We start from the raw sequence: 6,642 nt of genomic DNA, 5'->3' as shown, positions 1-6,642 counted from the left end.
TGATTCCTCGTTCCTGTTCCTTCTCCTAGTCACCTTCCTGCCCATGCTGGCGTCCTTACTTCATGCCATCTTGTCCAGGGCAGAGCCAGGAAAACCTGTTTTCTATGATACAGTGCAATTTCTTGAAACTGCAGTTATAAACTCAGGAATAAATACTAAATACATCTTCATTGCTTTCCTTTTTTTTTTTTTTGCTGATGCTTTTGGATGACCTCCATAATAATCCCAAACTGGGCAGGCATCAAGATTTCAGGCTAACATGTCTTGTCTTCACAGCTCTTTGTTAATAAATATAAAACAAGAGCGTCCTATAAGGTAGCAGATATAATAAAGACTCAAATATAAGGGGACTTACTCTCTTCTGAGAGCTGATTTGTGTTGGAGCGGGTGGGGGTCAGCCCTCACATTTGAGCATATGTTACTTCATAGTTTCTTCTTTCTCCTCAAACCTCTGTATTTTTCAACCTTTCTGCAAATTTGACAGCTTCCCACTCCTCCTTGCTCCCCTTCGCACTCCTCCTCTGGCCACTTCAATTTCTTCTTTTCAAACGGACCTTTAGATGCCACAGCCCCTGGGTACTTGTTCTCAGACCCTCTTCTCCCCTTGGGTGGTGTAAGCAACTTCCAAGTCACATTTTTTTCAAAATGAAATTGTTTGCCCTCTGTTTTCTCTTTTTCTTTCTCACTGTTTGGAAATGGTGACAATTAGAGCAGCTACCCTGGACCTAGAGACAGAAGCCAGATGTTAAGGCGTATCTGCCTGCCAGACTTGGACTACTCACCTCTTGCTTGTTATGTGAAAGAAAATACACTTCTATTTTACATAAACCACTACACAGGGGTGGGCAAAAGTAGGTTACTAACAATATTAATGATAATAACAATATTAAAAATAATGCAATAATAAATAAATAACATAAGAATAAATGTTCACATACTCGCAACTGTAAACTACTTTTTTGTTTTTCTTTTTTATTTTCTTTCTTTATTTTTTATTTTATTTTTTAAAATATATTTTATTGATTTTTTACAGAGAGGAAGGGAGAGAGATAGAGAGCCAGAAACATCGATTTTGTTAATCTGCACCCAAGGATATTTTTCCATTGATTTTTAGAGAGAGTGAAAGGGGAAGAGGGAGGGGGGTAGAAAGAGAGAGAGGAAAACATCGATGTGACACACATTGATTGGTTGCCTCCCACACATGCCCTTGACCGGGGCCAGGGATCAAACCTGCAACCCAGGTATGTGCCCTTGACTGGGAATCAAACCCACAACCCTGTGGTGTGTGGGTGGATGCTCTAACCACTTAGGCCACCAGCGAGGGCTGTAAACCTACTTTTTGCTCACCACTGTATTTTTAGGTCTCTGTTAAAAAAGTTTTGCTTGTTCCCTAGGCTATAACTTTCCCTCCCTAAAGTTCCCTCAGCACATTCTTTGCTATATCAGAAGCCTACCAGTTATTTAAGCTGAAAAATCTTAAGTCATTCTTGATTCCTCTCTTTTCTTCATTCCTATATCCAGGTGACTAGCAAGTCCTGTTGATTCTGTTACCCACAATTAACTTGAATTTCCCATCTTCTGACCTCTGCACTATCATCTTAGTCTAGGCCTGTGGTCGGAAAACCGCGGCTCTTCGGCCCCTTCAGTGTGGCTCTTTCACAAAATACCATGTGCGGGCGTGCGATTGAATACAGTGCGATTGAAACTTTGTGGCCTATGCGCAGAAGTCGGTATTTTGTGGAAGAGCTGGTATTTTGTGGAAGAGCCACACTGAAGGAGCCAAAGAGCCGCGGTTTGCCGAGCTGCAGTTTGCCGACCACTGGGCTAGGCCATAGTTATCTCTTATCAGCCAACTGTTATAGCCTCCAAGCAGGTCTCTCCATTTTCATTCTTTCTTTGCATTCACACATTGGGCTTGAAAAGTGACCTTGACATTGAAATGTAAGTCATGTCCTGTCTCTGCCTTCATTAAAAACAATGGCTTTTCTTCATATTTAAAAACTAATTTTTGCCCTGGCTGGTTTGGCTCAGTGGATGAAGCGTCGGCCTGTGGACTGGAGGGTCCAGGGTTCGATTCCAGTCGGGGGCATGTGCCTTGGTTGCGAGCACGTCCCCGGTGGGGGGTGTGCAGGAGGCAGCTGATCGATGTTTCTCTCTCATCGATGTTTCTAGCTCTCTGTCCCTCTCCCTTCCTCTCTGTAAAAAAATCAATAAAATATATTTAAAAAAACAAACAAACTAATTTACTGTGGCCTATAAGGCCCCCACCTGATGTCATCATTCACCCCTCTATACGCCCATCAAAAGAGTCTTTTTTTCTTGTTTCTTGAGTACTCAAAGTTCTTTCCCACCTCACAATCTCCACATACAGTTGCCTTCAGACAAACCTGGATTTCTGAACTATTTTGTTCTTGTAGCCTCCAAACTGCGGAGGATGGGCATCCAATATGCGAATTATGGTATGTCTAAAAGAAAATTATAAAACAAATAGAAGAAAAGCATTATTTAGAGAAGAGATAAAGGTTTTTGAGTTGAAGAAAAATGTTGATCATCAGGTAAAAAGGTCCTGTTTTGGTGAAAGCAAAGCTAACAAAAATTGTCCAATACCTGGATGACATTTTGAATTTCAAAGATAAAGAATACACAGATGGAGAACCCTGGCACCCATGCATGCTCTGCAGCCCTGGAGGTACCTGGGAGCCTGTGCAAGAGAGCCAAGCTGAGCAACAATGTGCAGAACTGGGGGATGCAGAGAGCAACCAATGTCACCTATCAAGCTCATGATGTCCGCAGGAACAAGAGAGGTCGGGTGATGGGGACCAGAGGTGGCTTACATGGTTGCCCAGTTTGGCTCACAAGCTTACCTGGAACAGGGAAGACCACAGTGATTATGGCTTTGGAGGAGTATTTGGTTTGCCCTGGTATTCCATCCTACGCTTTGTGACAGCAATTGTCAAGGTCTCAGTAAAAATCTTGGCTGCAGTCCTGAAGACAGAGAAAATGTTCGGCGCATTGCAGAAGTTGCTAAACTGAAGATGCAGGCTTAGTACGCATCACGAGTTTCATATTGCCTTATTCTCAGGATGGCAACAATGCAAGGCAGATTCACGAGCGTGCACGTTTACCTTTCTCTGAAGTATCTGAATGGTTGTGAACAGAGGGATGTCAAAGGACTCTATAAAAAAGCACGGGCTGGAGAAATTAACGGTTTCGCTGGGATTGATTCTGAATATGAAAAACAAGAGGCCCCTGAATTGGTGCTGAAAACAGACTCCTGTGACGTAAATGACTGTGTCTAGCAAGGTGTGGGCCTTCTGCAGGAACAGGATATCGTACCTGTAGATGCCTCTTAAGAAGTTAAATAAATGTATATGCCAGGAAATAAAGTTCACTTGGAAAAAACAGATGCAGAAACATTACCAGCACGGAGAATTAACAACATGGATGTGCAATGGGTGCAGGTTTTGGCAGAAGGTTGGGCCACCCCACTGAATTGGCTGTATGAGAGAGCAGGAGTACTTGCAGTGTCTTCATTTTGATTGTCTTCTTTTTTTTTTTTTTTTTTTAAATATATTTTATTGATTTTTTACAGAGAGGAAGGGAGAGAGATAGAGAGTCAGAAACATCGATGAGAGAGAACCATCAATGAGTCGCCTCCTGCACATCCCCCACCGGGGATGTGCCCACAACCCAGGTACATGCCCTTGACCGGAATCGAACCTGGGACCTTTCAGTCCGCAGGCCGACACTCTATCACTGAGCCAAACCGGTTTTGGCTTGATTGTCTTCTTGATGGAGGTATCATTAACTTGTCAGTGCCTATAATTCTGTCAGCTACTTATGAAGATGAATAGGGTGTGTGGCTGTATGGCATTTGCTCTGATATATGAGGGCTGCTGTGTGGCTATTCTCCACAATCCAGAATTTTTTGAGCACAGGGAGGAGGAGCCTGACAGTGATGAGCGACTTGCAAGAACCACCCCTACATCGAGATGGTTATGGGACAAGAAGATTGGCTGATTGGAGGAGATCTTCAAGTCTTGGACTGAATTTATTGGAGTGATGGTCTTTTTTTGTAATTTATTAAATTTATTGGGGTGACATTGGTCAACATGAGCATATAGGTTTCAGGTGTGGGTTTCTATGTTATAAGACCTGTATATTTTGTGGAATGATGGTCTTGATCAATATTGTTTTATTCCTACTGAGCTAAAGCAGAAGTGTAAAGATATGAACACTGATGCTGTCTTTGCATTTTAATTATGTAATCCAGTGCACAATGGACATACTTTATTAATGCAGGACACCCATAAACAACTTCTAGAGAGGGGCTGCCACCACCCTCTTGGTTGATGGATGAAGGATGACAATGTTCCTTTGATGTGGCAAATGAAGCAGCATGCTGCAGTGCTGGGGGAAGGCGTCCTCAATCCCGAAACAATGGAGGTGGCCATCTTCCCATCTCCCATGATGCCTGCTGGAACCACTGAGGTCCAGTGGCACTGCAGAGCGTGGGTGGTGGCAGGAGCCAATTTCTACACTGCTGGAGGGAACCCCGCTGGCATGCTTCATCCAGAAATGGGGAAGGACCTGCACTAGCCAACTCACAGCACCTTAGTGTTGACAATGTCCCCTGGCCTAATTACTTTGGAAATAGTCCCCCCTCCCCCTTTTTTTAAAGTATATTTTTATTGATTTCAGAGAGGAAGGGAGAGGGAGAGAGAGATAGAAACATCAATGATGAGAGAGAATCATTGATTGGCTGCCTCCTGCATGCCCCCTACTGGGGATTGAGCTCACAACCCGGGCATGTGCTCTGACCAGATTTGAACTCTTCAGTCCGCAGGCCAACACTCTATCCACTGAGCCAAACTGGCTAGGGCAAAATAGTTCCCTTTTGAGTTGCAGCTTACAACAAAAAACAGAAGTGTATGGACTAACATGACTCTGAACACCATGAAGACTGAATTTATTTCAGGAACGTGAATGTGCAATGTTGCTCGAGATGACCAGAAATCTCCTGAAGGTTTCATGGCTCCCGAGGCCTGGACTTGCTGGTGGAGAAAGCTTAAGGTGCTAACCAGCCCCTCCTTTGACACATCACTGAGTAACTGAGTAACCAGAGGGGACCACATAGTTACTGTCGGCATTTCTTTGTGGTGGGTCTGTCTGAACGCTGTTCCTAAAAACAGACCATTTTATTTAATTTGAATCCATTTTCTTCTGCCTTATGAGTTCTGTTTTGAACTAGTGTAACACACTGCTAGTTTTAATGTATCTTTTTCACTTATTTTTTTTTAATCCTCACCTGAGGATATTTTTTTCCCCATTGATTTTTGTTGTTAATATTTACCCAAGGATATTTTTCCATTGATTTTTAGAGAGAGTGGAAGGGAGGGGGAGAGACACACAGAGAAAAACATACATGTGAGAGAGAGACATTGATTGGTTGCTTCCCTCACTCATTCCAACCAGGTCAGGGATTGAGCCTGCAAATGAGGTATGTGTCCTTGACCAGAATCAAACCTGGGACCCTTCAGTCCTCAGGCCGACGCTCTATCTACTGAGCCAAATCAGCTAGGGCTCCATTGATTTTTTAGAGAGAGTGGAAGGGAGGGGGAGAGTCAGAGAGAAAGAGACATCCATGTGAGAGAGACACATTGATTGGTTGCCTTCAGCATGCAGCCCAACTAGGTTTAGGAATCAAGCCTGCAACTGAGGTACATGACCTTGACCAGAATCGGACCCATGACCCTTCAGTCTGAGGGCTGATGCTCTAACCCCTGAGCCAAATTGGCTAGGACTTCACTTACATATATATATACTATAGGCCTGGTGCACGAAATTTTGTGCACTAGTGGAGGAGGGTCTCTCAGCCTGGCTTGCACTCTCGCAGTCCAGGACCCCCTTGCTCCTTACCACTGCTGCACTCAACAGCCATGAGCCTGGCTTCTGGCTGAGCGGCACTCCCTCTGTGGGAGCACACTGTCCACCAGGGAGCAGCTCCTGTGTTGAGTGTCTGCCCCCTGGTGGTCAGTGCGCATCATAGTGACCGGTCATTCCACCATTCGGTCAATTTGCATATTAGGGTTTTATTATATAGGATAGTTTGTGTGACATATTCCAGGGAGCTATACACCCCTCCCCTTCTATGAACTACAGGTTTGTTTGTTATAAGTAATCCTAGTCAAACCAGGCATATTCTGTTAATAAACACCATCAGTGCATTTGTTAAGTATCTGTCATTAGCGTATTTACCAAGAGATTTGACCAGAATGCATTGTAGATCTCTGGGTAATTATTTTATTCTCAATACACACTCTGACTTCTGTCAATATATCCTTGACACATATGTCTCAGTTGCCTTTTTATAATTTGTCTTAAAACTGTTTCTGCAGTATTTCATTCAAAAGAATAAGCCTCTTTTTCATTCCTTCCTTTTTGTTGCCCCACCACCACCACCAAATGCTGTACTGTTATATTTCATGAGCCTGAAAGGCAGTCTTTTTTAAAAATATATTTTTATTGATTTCAGAGAGGAAGTGAAAGGGAGAGAGAAATAGAAACATGAATGATAAATCATTGATTGGCTGCCTCCTGTACGCCCCCTACTGGGGATCAAACCCTCAACCAGGGCATGTC

At 43.5% G+C, this 6,642-nt stretch overlaps 1 pseudogene; it reads left to right on the top strand.

Annotated features, from left to right (window-relative positions):
* Positions 1–2,247: 2,247 nt before the first annotated feature.
* LOC102757328 overlaps positions 2,248–6,642 on the top strand; it is a 14,468-nt pseudogene continuing 10,073 nt past the window's right edge.

The sequence above is a fragment of the Myotis davidii genome, unplaced genomic scaffold (genome assembly GCF_000327345.1).
Source record: "Myotis davidii unplaced genomic scaffold, ASM32734v1 scaffold77, whole genome shotgun sequence".
Taxonomy (NCBI): domain Eukaryota; kingdom Metazoa; phylum Chordata; class Mammalia; order Chiroptera; family Vespertilionidae; genus Myotis; species Myotis davidii.
The sequence above is the reverse complement of the archived record's forward strand: the minus strand, read 5'-3'. Positions and strand labels throughout refer to the sequence as shown.